Here is a 22,044-nt window from a genome sequence, read left to right as displayed (position 1 = left end):
ATGCCACACACATTTCTCAATTGAAAAAAAAAGTATATGTAAGTAATGCTTGCTAGCTGTTTCTTTAAAAGCCCAACAGAAATTTATAATTAAAAAGTAAAAATCTCCTGTTTTTGTACACCTGTACATGTATATATATATATACACACACACATTATTATATACATATAAATATGTATAAGCAATATAAATATGTTATAAAATATAGCATATATAAGCTTTTAACTATATGTGTGTATGCATATGTATGTACTGACATATTTATGTAGGCATGTGTATATGTATATACATGCATGTGTTTTATATAATTGGTATCAATTATTAATATTTTATATAATTGGTATAATTATACACACTACTTTGCAACTTTTTCAAAATTTAATGTCAACGTTTTTATGACAGTACCCATAGATCTATATCATTCTTTTAACTGCCATACAGTATTCCATTGAGGCAATGAATCATAATTTATCATTTTTAATGATGGGGTATGAATTTCACAGCCATGTACTAGATTATGTAAAAAATAGTGACTTTTTTCCTGTCACTCAAATTAATCTGCATTTCAGTTCCCCATTTTGTCTGTAGACAGAAAAAACATAATCCTGTCAATGCCTAATAAACTCACCTCAGGGTTTGCTGGGTCATTTCAGACTCAAGCTCAATCACCTGCAATTTCTTCCTTTGGAACGCTTCTCCCTGGAGTGGAGATGCCGGGGCTCCCATGGTACTTGGTAGGCACAGAGCCCCCAGTCTGTGACCAACCTCCACTCCACGCTGTCCAAATGAACCTCATCCCCTGGGTGTTGGTCATCAACGTCACGCCCACTGACAGCTGCCGAGACGGCCACAGTCCTGCCAGGGCTCCTCCTCACCAGCTCCCGGATGCCTGTGCTCCCCATGCTGGCTGTCGCCTCAGGCCCTCTCCCAGGCCTGGGTCAGCCCCGCCACCCTTTCCACCCTGCTGCTGCCTGACCCACCATGCTGGCTCGGGGAACCTTCCTCTGCCACCTCCAGGGCTGCCCCTGCGCAAACGGCACTGTTTCTCTTCTCACAACTCCTCCAAACCTATCTGAGCTTTCTGTCAAACACCCTCCCCTCGAGCTTGGTCCTGGCGGGCTGGAGGCTGTGTGTGAAGCCCCTGCTCTGAAGCTCCCCCCACTAAGTCCCCTGATCTTCTCTCTGCCATTCTCTGGGGTTGGCATGGGCCGTCCCCGAATTCTGCAGGAAATACTGCCATAACAATTATTCCTTCCCAGGTTACCGTGATATCATTAAATAATATACGGTAGTCGTGTGCCAGCTAATAACAGTTCAGTCAACGGCTACATGTATGTATTTTTACTGTGCCTTTTCTACTTTTCTATGTTTAGATATGCTTAGATACACAAATACTGTTGAGTTACAATTGCCTACGGTATCCAGTACAGTACCACGCTGTGCAGACTCGAAGCCTAGGAGCCATAGGCTACACCATAAAGCCTAGGTCTGCAGTAGGCTATGCCATCTAGGTGTGTGCAAGTACACCCTATGATGTTCCCACGATGAAACCGCCTAATGACACATTTCTGGGAACATATTTCCACCCTTAAGGGACCCAGGACTATACTTACACTTTTTTATTTTATCACACTTAACCAGCACCTATTAACCATCCCCCAATATGAAAGATAAGAATTTTATCACTCTTAGGCTACCCCACTTCCTTTCCCCTACCTCACCTCCCAACTTTGTTTACCTATCTTTATTCTTTCTACTGGCTGCTTTTCTGACAAAACAATATATTTAAACATCTCATTCTTGATTTATTAAAGTAGACATCATTTATGGACTCCCCAGTATGAAAGATGAGGATAATAACTCACTATTCCCTCTACTTTTTCTTCTCCCACCAGTTCCCAAGTTTTGTTAATTATATTATTATTTTAATGTTATCAAGGTAACAATTACATTCTGTTCTGTAAGCATACTGTTTTCTGCTCTTATTTATTCTTTTATTAAACAGATCTGTTCTAAAATTGAATTCAGTAGGTCATATTCACAATATCATGATTGTGGATATATTATTTTAGTAGAACCAAGTAGGGTGATTGGGCCCATAGCATAAGAAATACAACCAAGTGTGAAGGTCTAAGGATCCTGTGCTACCTTTTTCTAACTTCACTTCTCTGAACCATAGTATTGCCACTTCTAAGAATAAGCCCATTATTTATTTTATCACATGATATCTTCTTTCCTGGATATTTTTTATTTTGCTGATAGATTTTGTAGAGATATTATTTTCATTAAGCACATATTATCTTGCCTGTCCAAAAAAGCTGTATTTTGCTCTAACAGTTGATTGGGTTAAACCTACAATTCTAGGTTCAAAATGTTTCCCTTGGAACTTCAGATATTCTGAAATATTTAGATATTTCCTCCTCGGATATTCCTCCAGTGCATTTTAACACCCGGAAATGCTGATGAGAACTCTGATATCAGTATCTTTCTAATTTCTTTCCAGGTAATCTTGTCCTTTCTCCATATGGGTCTGGATTTTTTTTTTTTTCCTTAGCCATAGCTAAAATTTCATAAGGTGTTGAGCTACAGGTCTTCCTTTGCTCAATTTTTTTAAAAATTGAAGTATGATTTACATGTGATAAAATGTTCAAATCTTAAAGGTGCCTTGTGCATAAGAATCCAACCCATGTAACTGCAACCCAAATCAGAAAAGGGAACATTTCTAGCATTTTAGAAGGGTTCCTTAACTTTCCTTCTGTCATTCTACCACTAGGCAAAACCACTCTTTGACCTGTACCAACATACATTACTTTTATGTGGTTTCAAACTTCACCTAACTAGAATCAAAAGTATATAGTCTTTTGTGCCTCACTCCTTTAACTCAATATTATATCATAAGATTTGCCTAGGTTATATGCATCAGTAGTTTGCTTTTTTCATTTCCTATGTTAAATTCCATTGTATCAATATACCTCTATTTATTTTTCCATTCACCTATTGATGGGCATTTGGTTGCTTCCAGTTTGGGAACAGGAATAAAACAGCTATAAACCGTTTTATGCATGTGTGTTGGTGGACATACCTACTCATTTTTATTGTTTTCCTTAAAAAAAAATATCCATTCATGACCAAAAAAAAAATTGTTGAGATTTTAATTGATTCCTCAAAGAATTATTTTCCATGATGTAAATAAATTATTCTTTTGTTTCTATGGCTGTTCCAGGAGATACACAAATGAAATACAGGACATGGACAAACAAAATGCTAATAAGACATAGGATGATATAAAAATGTCCCTACCTTGCCTTTTTGGAACAATGAATTCTATCAAATTTTTTTCTACAATTATTGAGATGATTGCATGAATATTCTCCTTTTTTCTGAAATAGGGTAATTTATATTGATTAATTTTAAATGTTAAATCAACCTTACATTCATGGAGTAAATTCTACTTAATCATGATATATTATTTTATAATTTAATGAGTTTTATTTGCAATGTCTTGGATGTTAGTTTGTATGTACTTTGGAGATATTTTCCTTTCTTGCAATGTTTTTGTTAGGTTTCTGTATAAATGTTACTCATAAAATGACTTGGGAAGTGTTACCTCTTTCTCTATTCTCTTGAAAAGCTTGTGTGGTTTTTGTATATTTCTTTCTTAACTATTGATAGAATTCACTAGTAAAGTCATCTGGGCCTGAGAGTTACTTTGTGTACATGTTTACAATTACTAATTCAATTTCTTTAATAATTATGGCAATATTTAGATTCCTTATTTCTTCTCAGTTGTGTTTTGATAAGTTGTGTTTTTCATGGAATTTATTCATTTAAATTAAAATTGATATTGTTATAATAATATCCCTAATATCCCTGCATTATCTCTAGTATTTCTAGGAATGTAATATATTCCTTTTTCATTTCTGATAATAGTTTCATTTGTGTCTTCTATTTTGTCATGTTAATATTTACTATAGGTTTATTAATTTTATTAATTTTTCACTAAGCAATTCTTTGGCTTCTCGATTTTCTTTTTATATCTGTATTCTTTGATTGATTCTGATTCTTAAATGAATTATTTCTTTTCTTTTTCTTATTAAATTGAAAACTTACATAAAACATTAACTATTCTGCTTTCTAATGAATGCATTTAAAGCTACGAATGTTCCTTGAAGCACTGCTTTACCTGTATTCCAGAAATTTAATATGTCATATTTATTATCATTCAGCTGAAATTATTATCTAATTTCCATTGTGATTATTCTTTGAGCCAAGAGGGTTTTTTAGGAGTGTATGGCTTACTCATAAAAATATTCAAGCATTTGAAGATTTTATAGGTTTTTTTGTTATTGATTTATAACTGAATACTTCCATGGCGAGAGGATACTCTCTGATCTCAGTCCTTTAAATTTGTTGAGATTTGCATTTATCCCAGAATGTAGCCTATTTTATTAAATTTCCCATGACTATTTTTAAAAAGTATGTTCTTGCTAAAAGTATACTCAGTTGCTAGATATAGTGTCTGTATTGTCAGTGAGGTCATGTTGGCTAATCATATTTACCAACTCTTCTATATCTTTACTAATTTTCTGTTTACTTTTTCAGTGAGTTACTGGGAAAGCTGTGTTAAAATCTCCACCATGGCTGTATATTAATCTACCTTTCCTTCTGGTTTTGTCATTAAATATTTTAAAACCATGTTATTGAGAGCACACAAATGAAGCAATATTTTACTGTCATATTGAATCAACCTTTTTATCATTATAAAATATAACTCTTCATATCTTATAGTTCTTCTTATCTTAAAGATCTACTTTACTTAATAACATTAAACTAGATTTCTTTAAGTGTTTACTTAGAATATCCTTTCCTTTCCTTTTATCTTCAATTTTCAGTGATTTTTAATGAAGAATATCATTTATAAACAGTATATATTTAAGGTTTATTTGTTTATCCCTTTGTTTATCCATATGACAATACTTATCTCCTAATTATACTATTTAATGGTTTGCATAGTGATTACTATTTCAAATTATTTTTATTTAGTGTAATTACTGATATAGTCAACTTTAAGTCTTCTGTTTTATTTGTATTCTACTTGTTCCACATGTTCTTTGCTTTCTACTTACTTTCTTGTTTCCTTTTAAATTAATCGAGTTTATTTATATTTCAATAATTTTCCTCTTTTTGCCTTCTTAGTTGTGTCTTCTTTTACTGTTCTTTTTTTATGGGGATTTAAAAAAATATTTTATATTTTTAATTTTTTCAACAAATGATGCTGGAACACCTGAATATCTGTTTGGGTAAAAATCTCAGTCCTTATCTCACAACATGAGCAAATATTTGCTCAAAATGGAAATTGAACCTCAATGTAAAAGCTAAAACCATAAGACATACAGAAGAAAACAGAGCGGAAAACCTTTATGACCTAAGTTTAGACAAAAGTTTCCTAGGACACAATAGAACAAATTGTAAAAGAAAAAATTATAAATATGACTCTATCAAAATTAAAAGCATTCATGAGTAAGCTTTTTGTGGATATATGTTTTCATTTCTTTTAGATAAATACTAAAGAAGACTCTGTTAATAAAACTAAAAGATAAGCCAAAGACTGGGAGAAAGTATTTGCAATACATTTATCTGCCAGAGGATTTATATCCAGAGTATATAAACAACTCTTGTAACATCATGATAAGAACACAAACAACTCAATTTTAAAACATGGGCAAAATGTTTAAACAGAACTTCACAAAGGAAGATATACAATATCTTGAAAAGATATTCAATATCATTAGTCATCAGGGAAATGCAAATCAAAAATATAATGGGATAGTATTCCACACTCATTAAAGTGGTTAAAACGTAAGAGTCTTATAATACTAATATCTGACAAGGAGGTGAACCAACTTGAATTCGCACAATTACACTCCCACTAGGAGTGTAAAATGGTACAACCACTTCAACAATCTGGTAGTTTCTTGTTTAATTAAACCTATACCTACCCTATAACCAAGAAATTAGACTTCTAAGTATTTATCTAAAAGAAATGGAAACATATATCAACAAAAGGCTTGTTCATGAATGTTTATAGCTGCTTTATTCATGATAGCAAACACTGAAAGCAGCCTAAATGCCCATCAATAGGTGAATTATTGTATTATATTCATACAATGAATTACTACTCAGCAATAAAAACAAAGAAATTTCTGATACACACAACAACACAGTTGGCTGAGCTGAAGAGGCCAGACAAAAGGATATAAAATTTCGGGAAAAATTGTCTACTGATGAAAAGCAGATTAATGGTTACCTAGTACCAGAGGAACAATAGGGGTTATTGCCTATAAAGAATCACAAAGGAAATCTTGGGATGATAGAAATTATCTACCTCTCCCTCTCTCAGAATGGTGATTATACAGATGTAGACATTTGTCAAAACTCATAAAACTGTACAATTAAAATAGGCTGCCAACATGCCCTATTATATGTAAATTATTCCTCAATAAATTGATTTAAAAGAATACTGAAGGATCACTTTTTCCCATAGAAGCTTGGTTTTAGGATTTGTTAATACCTTTATTCCTAGGGTGTAGCTATGACTTCTAACATTTGATCCTGACTACAAGGACATGGTCTTTCTTAGGCCTTGACTAAAAGCCCATGGAGTTCCCCAAGATATCTCCATTCTGGCTATGTCAAAATTCCAACCTTAACCTCCCATCCTGCAGAGTCTATCTTCTTTCAGAGTCTATCCCTGTACATGAATAATTTAGAGATCCTCCAAGAAACAAGGGAAATTTTATTTAGATTTTGGGGATGCCTCTGCAGCTCCCTCCTCACCTGTGACCCAACTCCTCAATTACCAGCTCTCTTGGCAGCCCTGAACTCCGACCCATCTCTTCTCTTCCTGAATAGACTGCCACTCTCTGCTTGGGCTCCTGCACCTGTTGGGGAAATGTCTTCAGGGAGAAAACAATATAAATGTGGGCTCACCTCATGTGCATTTATCCTTCCCTGGGTTCTATCTCTGCACTGGTTGTTTTCCAGAAAAATGTTTTATAAATTGTTGTCCATTTTTTATAGCTTTTTAAGGAAGGAGTATAAGCCAAATACCAGCTACTTCATCACGATTCCAACTCAAAGTTCAAGTGTGGATCTTCTTAAATCTCTTCTGCTCACATTTAGGAAGTAAAACAGAACTGACCACAGAAGAAACCGAGATAATTAAGGGAACAGAAAATAAGAATAAGGGATATCAGAAAGAAATGTAATGTGGAAAAAAAGAAGAAAACTTGGAAATATAAACATTATTGCAGTGTATGTCTTTCTTCAGCACTGGAAACTATTCTCCCATTGTTCTTTGATGGTGTTTCCTCTTCCATTTTCTCTCTGCTTGCTGGAAATTCCTTTATTCAGATCCTAGACCTCTATTCACTATTTCTCTTAAACTTTCTATTAGATTTTTCATCCTTTACTTATTTCCCTTCTACACTATAGTTGGTTTCCTTGATTTTTGCCTTTCAGGCATCCAATTTTGTCTTCAATTATGTCCATTTTGTTATTATTTGGTTTGTTAATTTTTTCGAGTGAATACTAATAGTATAAATTTTCTATTTTCCTCTTTTTGTTTTTTTGATTGCATCTCTTCGTGCTTGCAGTGACCTCTCACATGTGTATAAAGTTCTATTCTACTTCCTTTATCATCCCTGTTTCATCTATGGTCAGTTCTGCCTATTTACATTGCACATTCATTTCCTATCATAGCTTTTACTCATGTATCTAGTGATCATCTGTTAACATGCATGAATGAAGAACTCTGTTAATCAGTTTAGTGAGCTGGTGTAGGTTTCATCGGCCTATCCTCATGCCTGCAGTTGGGCACTAGAAACACTGCAGATGGTGATCGGCAGAATTCCTTGCATGGTATGCAGATAAAGAGTAGGCAAGCAGGCACACTGGAGATGGTGAAACTTTCCAAAATAAGGAGGGCTCTGCTCTGGAGATGGAGTGCTTTGGGAGGAGGAGGGGGATTCTCATAAGTGAAGCTGCCTTTTCTTTCTCCCTACCTGTGATTTTCTCTGTTTTATTTTCCAGTTCCAACACTTTCCAAGTAGACTCTAGACACTAAGGGTGTTACAATTACTCTGTCAGGCAATGTTCTGTGGGAAGGTCAGATTCTCCATCTGTGAAAATCCCAATGAATTTATGAAGTAGGGGGTAGATGAACCCTTAGGGAGAAGAGCTCAGGTATTGGAAAAAGCAGCTTGTAACTTCTCACCCTACAAACAACTGATCAGGGCTTTGCCTGTTGCTCACAAAGTTAGGCGACATTGGATGGACATGAGGATGGGAAGGGCAGGGAGCAAAGCCCAAAGTTTGAGCCCATGGTTGTTTGTATCTTTCCTGTAGTATAATGGTTCTCACATTCATCTCACACATGTGTTTATATCAGTTCCTCACAGGTACAGTTTCTGTGCTTCCCTGATTTTACTCCTGAGAACAACTAGACAAGAGCTATGAGTAGCCGCAGGTGGTGGACAGGAGCTGTCCAAGGCAATGGTGGAAAGAAACCATGACCAGAACCTTCTCAGTTATTTTCCTATTTTATCTGCCTTCAGCCTCACTTGGCTCTATGTCTTGATGTTTCCATTTATAGTGCTCCCAAGTTGATTGTGGTGAGGGGAAGGGAGTGCAAGGAATCTAAGTTGTTGGCCTGTTTTGACATCTTGGACAGCCCAGCACTTGCTAAGAGCCAGCTGCTGACTCTAATGCATCAGGTTTTATCTGAAAGCCAGATGGGCTGAGTTTAGTGGTTTGGGGCTTGGGTTAGGACTGCTGGGACTGTGGGTAACCAACATCGCAAAGGGATGTAAGAAATAGCACCAAGCTTAGAATAGCCAAGGGTGTGTCCTGGGTTTGCAAAGTCATTGGAAAAATAGCTTCAACAAATGGACAGAACCTAAAATTTGCATCTAGCCTGGTGTGTGCCCAAAATGGGGTGGGAGTAGCTCTTTCACCTCTCTACTAAAGTCAGTCCAACTATATAATGGAGTTGGGAGAGATGTAGACGGTAGGAAAACTTAGCAATATCTATTCCTTACTTCCTTACATATTTGGGCACACGTGAGATTGTTGGGGTCATAATCCTTTTAGATCTTTACAAGTTGCAGTGAGCAGTTATCATGTTGATGTCTGTCAAGCAACTTCTTTACTATTTTGTGAGATTCCCCCATCATATTTCGTCTCATCGTGAAGCTGGGCTTCCCCTCCCTCCCACCAGGGAAACCAAAAATGCCCAATCCCGTTCCTCTCTGTTCCTGGGCAGCCAAAGCACAGGCAGGTAAACAGGCTCAGCAAATCAGAGGCTCCTACCCTGGACCGGGACATTTGAGTGAGTGGCGCTATGATGATGGAGGGGTCAGAATTCTACCATGAAGTCAGCAGTGACGAGGGCAGCAGTTGTGATGAGAGCAATGCCCTGGCCAGACTGTGCCCACTGCAGAATGTTTACTGCTCTTCCTTCTCCTTGGCTCACTGTACAGACCTCAGTTCCTGTTTGTTATCCAAGACTGGTCTTCCAGCCTGCTTCTGTCACTTCTGACAGCCTTCTAATAAACCATCATTTTGTTAAGACAGCAAAAAACAGATTCTGCTGCTTACAAACAAAAGCATAGCAATTGATTAAGATTTACTTTCAAATTGAAAGGCAGCCTAACACGGCGGTTGGAAATGTGGGCTTAGGAGCCAGACTGCCTGGATTTGCCTCTCCAGCTTTGCCACTCACAGCTGTGTGTGTGCACTAGCCTCTATGTGCGTCGGTTCTTCGTTTTTAAGTGTGGATAAACTAGTGACATTCTCATTGGGTTGTTTTAATGCTTAAGGAGTACTTATATTAAAACCGCTCAGAACTGGCATTTAGTAAGCTAATTGCATTTGATAGATCTTCAGTAAGATATGAAAAAAAAAAAAAACCTGGGTTTGGTTATTTAGCTTAGATAAGACAGAAAGCAATGAATATTACCTTACAATTCCAGGGTAGAATTCTAGTTTATGGTACATAGTAGGAAATTAGTTAATCAAATTGTAATCTTTGGTCATCTAGAATAAAGTGCCCATTAAGGGTAAAACTTGGGAGACTATTGCTACTACCACTTCAAGGTCTACAGGGTAAGGGATCTACTTATTTTAGCATTGAATAACTTTTTTAGAAAATGATGCACTACAATTTCTAAATTCTCAGATTTCCTATGAACAGTATAAAAGAATCTCTTTTCAATCACATCTTTAGTATTGAGATAATGAAAACCAATTTTACCAGAGATTATTTTCCCTGCAGATTGCCAAATTATGACATCTGTCAGCTAAGTCGACTTGTGGTATCTTTTTACTTGGTCTCCTGTTCGGGAAAGAAGAGAACATTGACATATTGGATCTGATACATATGGCAGGATCTGGGGGTATCTCCTATCCTTCACTGATGCTCCCAAGCTCTTGGAAACAACCTTCTGATACTCATGTCTGAGGGAGTTACCCTACAACAACAAGCCAATATTCCTTTTCATCTACCCTCTTTACCTCTATTTAAACCCCTTCTTTTCTCCAAACTTATAATTAAAGTAGATCCCATTGTACACCAAGGAAAGAACAATAAATCAAGGCAGAGAGAACTCTGTCCCAAAAGAATGGTAGGGGTTGTTAATTTATATCTGCAAAAGTCTTGGAATGCGTGTGGAAATGAATTTAGAGGGTTCTCATCAGAGGAAATCAGAGGAAACATAACTTTGGACTGAATTTTATCAATATGAATGAACTTGTCAGAGATCCCAGTTTTTTGTGCTTATTGGTATGGACTATAATAGTTTGTATGACTAGTTAATGTACACCTGTGCTCAGTGCTGACCTTTACTAGATAAAATTGAGATACCAGGAACATTTTGACATAATATAGATAAAGGAATTTGAACTTGGGGGATCACATGCATTCACCGACTCCCTAAGTCCCTGAGAAGAGCCCCCCAAAATCTCCCTTAATTAAAACTTGAGACAAATATTGGTAAAGGAAGTGACAATATCTTTGAGAAACACTTTGGTGACTGCTCTATGTTGTCTACAAGTGTTGACATTAGGTGCTGTAGTTGAAATGAGCTCCCCGATTTCAGTGTTATGGGTGAATCCCAGGATGGAAAAAAAAAATCAAGCAGAGGAACCTAACTGGCAGAGACAGGGTGAGCTTGATGAACATAAGGGAAAGAAGAATAAACACAGCAAATAGAATGGTCTCATCCACCAGATCATTGATGGTCGCTGATCACTCACAGGGTCCTTTGACTGTAGGGACGGGATTAGGCAAAGGCTGGTTATGCTGTGTTCATAAAATGGCTCCCAACTTTCAGTGACTTAGGACTTAAATCTTTATTTCTTATTGACACAAAGTCTGCTACTGTCCTGAGTGACTCTCTGGTGCTGCTGATCATGCAGTGACCTCGTCTGCTTCAGTCTTGTGATGTGATTATTGTTGCCATGGAAGGGGAAGAGACCGCATGGGGAACTCGTACTTGGTCTTCTAGGCTTCAGTCCAGAAGTGGCACATATTACTTCTACTCACAGCCCATTGAGCAGAGCTAGCCACATGGCACCACTGAACTACAAGGAGCATGGAAATGGATGGACTAGGTGGACCATTTGCCAGCCTACTTTTCCTGCCATACTTACTATGGCCACTCCTGATGTATAGAACTGACCAAGCAGAGGCCTGACTTCAACTGACACTGTGTTATAGTGGTCAAGGCCCCTCACTCGATGTCTAAACTCAAATTCAAAGACATAGAAACCCTTGAATGAAGGGAAGATTGGGGACACTTGAGGAGAGAGTCTACACAAACATCCAAGTGCATACTCGGAATCTTCCTCCTATCCTTCTTCAGAAGTTCCTGTGGATATTTACCCTCTGAGAAGGGTAAATATCTAAATCATTTATGTATATTGATATACATAAATGTATATCAGATCTAAACTATATCAGATCTAAACTAATACTACTGCCTGGGTACCCAGAAGACTATAGTGATCTAATAGTCAGAATGGAGGTTTACGTTAGGCAGGTGACAAGGGGAGTTTTGACCCAAGTCCCTTAACCATGGTAGACTAATAGGACTCAAAGCCCATGTCTTCATTAAATATATTCAGGAAAAATTCTTTTGCAGACTCCTTTACTAAAGGAGAGAGAGACATCATAGTGTAAAGGGGCAAGAGGAAGTCTCCACACTTTCTGCTTCCTACCAAACTAATACATGGAAACAGAAATCACATCCTGTGGGAATCATGGATATCAGTGTCATCAGTAAATACTTGGAAAAATACAGAAGTGATGATTTCAATTTATTGTTCTTTGTGTTAGGCTTTGCCATGGGTAGATGAACCTTGGAAAATGGCACTGGATTATTGAGTTTAATAATGTATGGCTCTAACTGCAGGTGCTTTTCCTTTCCAGTCTCCTTATTAGAACAAATCAGTATAGCCGTTAATGTTGAGCATAGAGTTATTAATCTGACAAATGCTTCTTCCCCCTCCTCGGTTTCCAACAAATAAAAGACAGTAGAAGCAATTTTCTTTCACTAGAAAAGACAAGTGTACACCTTTATGGCTTTCTCAGAGATGTCTTAACTCTCTTTTAACCAGTACCTCTCTTTTTCCACTTTGCCTGGAAAGAGTGATGCACGGAGTTAAAGATTTGGATGCTTTCTAATGGTTTAGCCAACTTGTTAGGATGTTAGAAGGAGAAAAATTTGAGGATTAGTGTGATGATACTATTGTGTCCCACGTGAATAATCACCAAAAGTCTTCTACTGCAGAGAGGAAGGTGAACACTAGTCAGCTTTCTTCTTCAGCCACTGCAGTACTTGCTTGTGGCAGACAGAAGAACGGGCCTCCAGAGATGCCCATGCCCTAATCGCTGGAGCCTGTGAATATGTTAAGTTGCTTGACAAAACGAACTTTGCAAATGTGATTAAGCTCATGAATATTGAGATGGGAAGATTATCCTACATTATCCTGGTGGACCCAATCTAATCACATGAGTCCTTAAAAGTGGAGAATGTTTCTTGGCAAAAGAGTCACAGTGATGCGATGCAAGAACAGGCAGGAGAGACTCAAAATGTAAAAGGAACTCAATTTATGGTGCTAGACTTGAAGAGTTATAAAGGGCGCCATGAACTGAGAAATGCAGGACCCTCTAAATGCTGACAACAGCCCTCAGCTGAGAAGCAGCAAGGAAGTAGAGACCTCAGTCCTGTAACCTTCTGGATTCTGGCAATACCTTAAGAAAGCAAGGAGATAGATGATCTCCAAAGCTTCTGGCTTTGATTTTAGTCAGGTAAGACCTACATCAGACTTCTGATCTACAGAACTGTGAGATAATAAATTCGTGTTGTTTTAAAATACCAGCAATGTGGTATTTTTTTTTATTGTAGCAATAGAAAACTAAAACATTGTTCAATGTGCTCATGAACAAAGCTAAGTCAGTGTTGGGATTCTATTCTTCAGAATACAGTCTGTTCAGAATAAGTGAACAATACATAGTGCTGCTCTGCAGATGGACACCAGGTCCGCATAACCAAGAGCTGGCAGGAATGGAGACTAAGAGCAAGGACTTTCCCTCGTCAACTTGTAGAAGCAACAACCAAAAACCCTAGCCCCCAATATGGTATCGTATTTCAAGGTGATCAGCTATCTTCCTGGTGGTAAGTTTATTATATTCGACCCTTCCACTATGAAGGGGCAATGATTTATTCCCTGGAAGAAAAAGATATTCTGGATTCGGATTTTTGTTCCTTCCTAACATAATTTTACCACATGTCATCTGTGATCTAAAGAAAATGCTTTATGCATCATTTTGACAGCCCACAAAACATTATTTCTTATCAAATAATTCACTTTATAGAAAAGAATTAAAACAATTAGCCAGCAACATGGGATTCATTGGTCATCTCCTGTGCCCATCATATAGAAATAGATGGTCTTATAGAATAAAGATATGGACCTTTGTAAAAATCAGTGCTAGTTAGTTACAAGATAATCTCATGAGATTGGAGTACGTTGTATAGGAGAAATCGCATGCTTTGAATGAATTTCTTTCCTTCCTTTTTTTTTTCTTTTGATCAGTTTTAAGATTTAAGGAAGAGTATGTTGATTTTGGCTACCCAAAGGCATACACTTCAGAAGAAAGTTTTCTTTTTCCCCCATCTTTCCACCATCTTATTCCTCTTTCTATTATGGAAGAATTGCCTATTATGTAGTATTACCTCCTAGGCTGACACTGAAATATTAATTTCATCCTCTATTTCCTAGCAAACAAATCACAGGAATAGCCCTAGATTTGGCCAGTTAGTTGTACCCAAACCATAAGTCTTGAGTGAGGGATGCAAAGATGAAGGACAGTTAGAATTCATTTATATCATTGATGACAACCTCCAGGTACTACCTTCAATAATGCCACCTGAAGCAGAGGTAGCATCTGATTCCCTCAGGAAAAAGGGAGTGGGTAGAGAGGGGCTGTGTTTGGTTCAACTTAGGAAACCTTGAGTGGAGTAAAACACAAGCCAAAAATGCCAATTTACTGAGGTGCTGACTTATTAAAGTTGGAGAGAGAGATCCCTGCAAACCCACCATTCTCCATGACATTGAGACTTTACCAAGATTTTTTTTTCTAACACGATAAGGGGTGAATTCAGAGTCATAAACAATTTTCTACATATTCATTCAATATTTTTAAAACTAAGGTGGTGACAGAAATTGAATGATTTTTATTCTTAATTCCTACATTAAAAAAAAAAAATGACCTAGCAACTAGGATGTCAACACCAAAGAACCATGGAAAACATCTACAATAAAAGTAGAAATTCTAGTATCCCAGTGAGCACCCAAATATGAAGGAACAAGCCACCACCAGGTACAAGACCCAAGTGATATTAGCAATGGTGCTGGAAGAAGGAAGGGAAGACCATTTGGCTCTTATAGCCCCAAGAATATGAGAACCCCAAAATGGCAATAGGAATCCAGTGGAATTGTGAAGGCCCAATCTGAGAACAATAGCCAAAAGTGAGAAGGGTTCTGCAGTATCCAATTTGTGGGCGTGTGTGAGGGAACACTGGTATCCTAATGACAGATAGTCCTGACCCAGTCCGGGCCCTCACGTCTTGGAACTAACCAACTAAAACTTGCTTTGAAGACAAAGCATCACACTGAGGAGAATCTTCTGGAAGCACAATTCAAATTGGGCAGGACAGGGACAATAGGAGTATAAGATGGGGAAGCTTCAGATAAAATGAGGGAGGGGTTGCAAGACTCAGATCTCAGAAAGTAGCCTCTCAGAAAGCCATATTTTTAATCACTTTGTAAAACAACAGAGGAAGAAGCTCTAGTTCTTTGAAGCCAGAAAAGCTACCCTGGCCGCCCTTCCCTGGTGATCCCTAGTTCACGTTTACACTGCAAGGTGCTGGTGGTGCACATGTCCAGGCTCCCTTTGCACAGCAGAGAGCCATGCTAAGGGGTTAGGGCATCATGCTGCAGGTAATTAAGAGGCACTGAGTGGCTTTAAACAGGACCATGGTAGGAGTAGATCTGCAACTTTTAAATATAGCAAATTGTGATGATTATCACAAATATTCCAGAAAAGGGGCCGCATTCATTGCCCAGTCTTTCTAGTGTGCAATAAGAATTATATTGCAGATGTTAGAAAGATAAAAACTACATTTCTCATGCTCCTTTGGCTGGGTTTCAAATTTTAGCTTTGGGCCATCAGGTTTATGCAGCATGTTTCAGATTCCACTCACTCTAGCTTCTTGGATGCCAAGAGGCTGGGCATAGGGCAACCATTGTTTTTCCTCAGGTGAGATCCAGCGAGAGTGATGTGGCTCTTGACACAAGTCATAGAAGTTATAGTGGTGATAGTACCCCGATCCTTGAACTCTGCCTAAAATGGCATGTCCCTAAAACCAAGCCTTCTAGTGTTGTTCCCCTCCCCCCTCGATTCTTTCACTTTCTGATTGGGCATAGGGAGCAGCTTCCCAGGATGAGTTCTGCAATATTTTGCAAGTCTTTCTAGAAGCTCAGTCTCTAGCATGCTCCTAGAGACTTTCCAACACTACCTAGTTCTCTATATTTTGTCTATTTTTGTTTTAAGAAAGATAGCATTGTTTTTGTCTCCAGAAGCTAAACCAGAGTTTCTAGGAAATCAAGAATTGGAAAGCCAGGGAAAAGGGGTCACAGGAATGAGACAGGACTCAATAGTTTATACACGATGTACACCACCTCTTAAACGTTAGTTAGAAAATTGAATGGACAGAGAGGAGGAAGGTGGGTATTTCAGACTAGAAGGTGGCTTTAAGTAAATGCTAAGACAAAGTGATCAGTGTTTCCATGCAGGACACCAAGGACATCTGAATAAAGGGTATGCACACTGGAGCAGTGGAATGTAACATGTGTAGGAGTGGTGAGGAGAGATCAGAAGGACCCTAAAGCCAAATAGAGAATTTTATGCTAAATGCAATGACAACTAGAAGGGCCATGGGGCCATTAGAGAAATGCAAAGTAGAGAAAGATGAGCATGTTCCAAGCGGAGAGCCGAGAGAGACACCTGGTTTGGGACATTTCGAATGATTGCTAGATATCCCAATATAGCTAATTCTTTTTGCTTCTGTGGCAGGGTTAGACTTCAGCCACTGCCCCATCACTCACACCAATGGCAAGATGGTCCTTTCCAAACATACCCCTGCTTCTCACTGAAACCAGACTCAGTCTCAGAATTCTTCTCACAGAGCTCCAAACAGTCATTAAAAATCAATAGGGCTTGGCAAGAGGAATAAAATCTACTAGTTGTACCCAGTGTAATGAATGCTATTCTAGCAAATCCTAACAATTATAATAAAATATTAACCTATTTTATTTATTTATTCACATATTTTATTGTAAACACAATTAACAATCTCATTCTTCTCAGACACAACAATAATGGTTTCAGTGATTGAACTCTTAAAAGAGCAACGTAGAGTTTTCCGTGACTAAATGCAGGTTTCAGAAGGCATAAGCAGATTGTGTCAATAGTCTATCCCCATGACAGACTCTGAAGTGCCTCTAATTCTTATAAACATTTCCCTGCACTATATTAAGTTCAAAATAAGTGACATGTGTTTAGCAGTACATGTTGTAAAAACTCAGATTAATTTCAAAAAGAGCAAATAAAAAGAGATGCATGTAATTCTTATAAACATTCATTTCACTCTCATCACCTGTCACTGTCAACATTTATGAATGAACCAGCTAGAGGCTTGCAAGTTCGATGGCTGTAGTGAGCTCATAAAAATCAAGCCCACCCAGACTTAGGGATGTATATCTCACCATTTCAAAATGACAGATTTGTCATCCAAGCCTGAGCTTCAGGTCTTGGACTTTGGGGTCAGACTGCCCTAATCAGGGGGGTCAGAGAGTTAATAAATCATGTGAGGGATAATAGAGTCCAGATATTTTAAATTTCTCTAGGAATATATCACCATAAGAGTATACACTGCAGATACTGAAGTATATACTTAAGTAGAATGTTCCTACTAAGCGGAAGTGTGGTGATACTTACCTACAAAAACTCCTGGAGGGAGTTGAACATAGGAGTAGAGTTCTGCAGAGTTCTATGACATGGATCTGAGCATCTTCTCTGGAAGCTACCTGTGAAACCATGTAACCAAGCTCTCTAAAGAAAACAATTTACATAGAGAGAGCAGTCTTTGGGGGTGATCTATTATAACATCCTCTCCAAATCCAGCACTATGACCCTTGATGAAGCCCCCATGATCTCTCTCTGAGATCCCTGCAGTAGCCTCCTACCTGGTCTGCCTTGCCCCTTCTATAAAGTATTTTAAACACAGAAGCCAGAAGATAGATCATCCCTCTGCTCAAGGCTCTCGGATGGTTTGCATACGGTTTAAAGCAGTGTTGCGCAAGCCTAGCGTGCATCAGAATCACCTAGAGGGCTTGTTAAAACACATACCATTGGCCCCACTGCTAGAGTTTCTAACTCAGCAGGTATGGGGCGGGGCCTGGGCACTTGCATTTCCCAGGGGGAGCTGATATTGCTGATTGGGGACCACACTTTGAGACGACTAATGTAGAGTAAAAGCAAGGTCCTTGCAATGGCCTACGAGGCTCTATCCTGGGGACCTGGCCTCATTACCACTCTGACTTCATTTCCTATTGTACTTTCTTTCACTCTGTTCTGGTCACACTGGCCCCCTCGCCTGTCCTTGATCAGGGGGAGCCTATGTCCCCCTGGGAGTCTTCCTCTTGCTCGTTCCTCTTTTCTGAGCACTCTCCCCATTCATGGTGCACTCCTCAACTCCTTCAATTCTTTGCTCAACAGACTCCTCTGCAAGGACTTCCCTGACTGTCTTTGTACCTGATCTCTCCTTAGCGTCTTCATTCTCCTTCCATGGTTGATTTTTTTCCCCATAACACTTATTACACCTGGCATACTACTATATTTGACTGACTTACTTCTCCATTATAGGGTCTTCTCACTCGCCAGCCACCACAAAACTGTAGACCTCTCAGGATAGGGAGTTTATCTATTTTGAACAATCTTTTCATGCCTATATCCCACACCTGAAAGAGGTCCTAGCATATAAGTGCTCGGTTAGTATTTGTTTAATGAATGAAAGTCAAAAGGATAGAAGGAAAATTTAGATATGTTTAAGTGCCATTGAAGCCAAACTAGTAAATAATTTCAAAATGAGAGTTCAAGACAAATAGTATTAAGTGCAACAGGGAGTTGAGTAGGGGTTAAAACTAAGGAAATGTCCTTATTTAGTATTTTTTGGATCTTGTTTAAGAAATTATTCCCTATCTTGAGGTCATGAGGATATTCTATTTTATCATCTAAAAGTGATATAATTTTTTAAATTCATTTTACTTCAAAATAATTATAAAGTCACAGGAAGGTGTTAAAAAAATATTCAGGGAAGTCCTTTGTATCCTTCACCCAGCCTCCCCCAATGGTAACACCTGGCATAACTATAGCATCGTATCACAACCAGGAAATTGATGTTGGTACAATCCATACAGCATATTCATATTTCACCAGTTATACATGTACTCATATACATGCATTTATACGTATGTGGGGGGGGGTGTATTTATATAGCCCTAGGCAATTTTATAACATGTGTGGCTACATGGAATCCAACACCACAGTCAATGTACTTAGCTGGACCATAATCACAAGCTTTCTTCCTGCTGCCTTCTTTTAGCTACACTCTCCTCTTTCCATCCTTATCTCTGGACTACCACTAATCTGTTCTCCATCTTTTAATTATGTTATTTCATAAACACTATATAAGTGGAATCATGCAGCATGTATCCTTTTGACAATGACTTTTTTAGCTCAGCGTAATATTCTTGAGGTTTGCCCAAGTAGTTGCATTATCAGTTCACTTTTTTTTTAATTGCTGAATAGTAACCCGTGATAAGAAGGTATCAGGGCTTATTTAGTCTTGCATCCATGGAAGGTCATTCGTGTAGTTTCTAGTTTGGGGCTGTTACAAATAAAGCTGCTATGAATATTCTTGAACAAGCTTCTGTGTGGAAAATCAGTTTGCATATCTCTGGGATAGATGCCTAAGCATGCAATTATTAGGTCATGAGATCAGTCCATTTTTCATTTTAGAGGAAATGCCAAGGTATTTTCTGGAAGGGCTGTACCATTTTACATTCCCACCAGAAATATTTAAGTGATCTAGTTTCTCCACATCCTTGTCAGCATTTGGTGTTTTTTATTTTAGCTATTCTGATAGGTACATGATGATATCTCATTGTAGCCTTAATTTGCATTTTTCTAATGGCTAATGATGTTGAACATCACATGCTTATTTGTCATCTGTATATGTTCTCCAGTTAAATGTCTGTGCATGTCTTTTGCCCATTTTCTATTTTTTTTTTAATGCTAAACTTTGATAGTTCTTTGTGTATGCCAGATAAAAAGTCCATTGTTAGGCACGTAGTTTGCCAATATTTGCTTCCAGTCTGTATTTACCATTTTGTACATTTAATAGGGTCTTTTGTAGAGCACAAGTTTTTAATTTTGATGAAGTCCAATTTATTATTTTTTTCCTTTTATGGATCATGCTTTTGGTGTCAAGTCAAAGAACTCTGTGCCTAGCCTTGGAACCTGACAGTATTTTCCTACACTTTAACCCTAAGATTTGGTCCATGATCCATTTTGAGTTAATATTTGTATGTAAGATGTGTGAGTTAGGCAGAAGTCCATTTCATGCCTCTGGATAGCTCTAGCACCATTTATTTCAAATACTATCCCTTCTCCATTAGTGCTTTTGCTCCTGTGTCAAAAATTCATTGCGTGTATTTGTGTGGATCTATTTCTGGGTTCTCTGTTCCATTGCATTGATCTATAAGTCTATCCCTACACACTTTCTTGAATACCCTAGCCATTGCATACAGATTGTAAGTGGATAGTTCTTAACATTGGGAAGAGAGTTTTTTTTCCCACTTTATTCTTTTAGTTCAGAATCGATTTGGCTATCCTAAAGCCTTTCTTTTTCCATAAATATTTTAAAATAAGCTTATCTATATCTACTAAAAGAAACTTGCTGAGATTTTGACAAGAATTATATTAAACTTGTAGCTCAATTTAGGAAGAAGTGTCATCTTTACTATGTTGAGTCATAGCTAGAACTTCCAGTAATTTGTTGAGTAAAAATGATGAAAGTGGAAAGCCTTGCCTTGTTCCTGATCAGAGAGGGAAAGCATTCCATCCTTCACCATTGCTAAGATGTTAGCTGTAGACTTTTTGTAGATGCTTTCTATGAAGATGAAGAAGCTCCCCTGGATTCCTACTGTGCTGAGAGTTTTTACCATGAATGGGTGTTGAATTTTGCCAAATGCTTTTTTGGACATCAATTGATACAATTATATGATTTTGCTTCTCTAGCCTGCTGATACGGTGAATTACATTGATTTTCAAAACTATTGAATGATTTATTCTTGTATGCCTAGAATAAATCTCCTTTAGTTGTAGTATTAATATATTATTTTTGTATACATTGTTGGATTTGATTTGTTAGAACGTTGTTGAGGAATTTTTTGCATCAAGGAATATTGGTTTATAGTTTTCCTTTTTGCTGTCTTTGTCTGGTTTTGGTATCAAGGTAATAATGGCTTCATAAAATGAGTTTAAAAATGTTTCCTTCTCTTTTAGTTTCTGGAAGAGATTGTGTAAAATTGGTTAATTTAGTAAATTTCTCCAGTGAAACCATCAGGGTTTGCAGATTTCATTTGGGAAAAACTATTTAATTACAAATTCAATGTCCTTAATAGTTATAGAGCTATTCAGGTTATCTGTTTCATCTTGGCTGAGTTCTGGTAGTTTGTAGTTTTTGAGAAATTAGTCCGTTTCTTCTAAGTTGTCAAATTTCTGAGTGTAAAGTCTGTGGTATTCTTTTATTATCATTTTAATTACTGTGAGATCTTTTGGGATATCCCTTTTTAAATTCTTAATATTGGTGATTTGTGCCTTATTACCTTTGTTAGTATTACTATAGAGTTTTATCAATTTTACTAAGTATTTTGAAGAATTAGCATTTTGTTTCTATTCTATTTCTAGATTGTTTACTTATTTACTAATTCATTGATTCCTGCTCTTATTTTTTACTGTGGTAAAATAAACATAAGATAAACATAACATAAAATTTGTCATCTTAACATTTTTTTGTTTAGTTTTTTTTTTTTAATTTCAGCATATTATGGGGGTACAAATGTTGTTAAGGTTACATATACTGCCCTTGCCTCCCCTCCCCCCTTGAGTCAGACCTTCAAGCCTGTCCACCCCCCCCCCCCGTGGTGCACATTACACTCATTATGTATGTATATGCCCATCCTCTCCTCCCCCCTCCCACCTGCCTGACACCTGACTAATGTTTTGGGTTTTGTTTATTTTTTTAACATTTTTGGTTACATTTTATATCTTTCCCTCTCCCTAGGAAGGGTTAG

General features: G+C 37.5%; 1 protein-coding gene and 1 long non-coding RNA gene across 3 annotated transcripts in view; one reads left to right on the top strand and one right to left on the bottom strand.

Annotated features, from left to right (window-relative positions):
- LOC142870501 (uncharacterized) overlaps positions 1–777 on the bottom strand; it is a 35,062-nt gene extending 34,285 nt beyond the window's left edge. For both annotated transcript variants that reach the window (XR_012918856.1, XR_012918857.1), the window contains exon 1: positions 629–777. This is a non-coding gene — a long non-coding RNA (uncharacterized LOC142870501). The remainder of the gene's footprint in view (positions 1–628) is intronic.
- The window catches only part of CADM1 (cell adhesion molecule 1), a 721,502-nt gene that overhangs the window by 91,586 nt on the left and 607,872 nt on the right, over positions 1–22,044 (top strand). The gene's annotated exons all lie outside the window — the stretch shown is intronic.

This window comes from Microcebus murinus, chromosome 4 (assembly GCF_040939455.1).
Source record: "Microcebus murinus isolate Inina chromosome 4, M.murinus_Inina_mat1.0, whole genome shotgun sequence".
Taxonomy (NCBI): Eukaryota; Metazoa; Chordata; class Mammalia; order Primates; family Cheirogaleidae; genus Microcebus; species Microcebus murinus.
The sequence above is the reverse complement of the archived record's forward strand: the minus strand, read 5'-3'. Positions and strand labels throughout refer to the sequence as shown.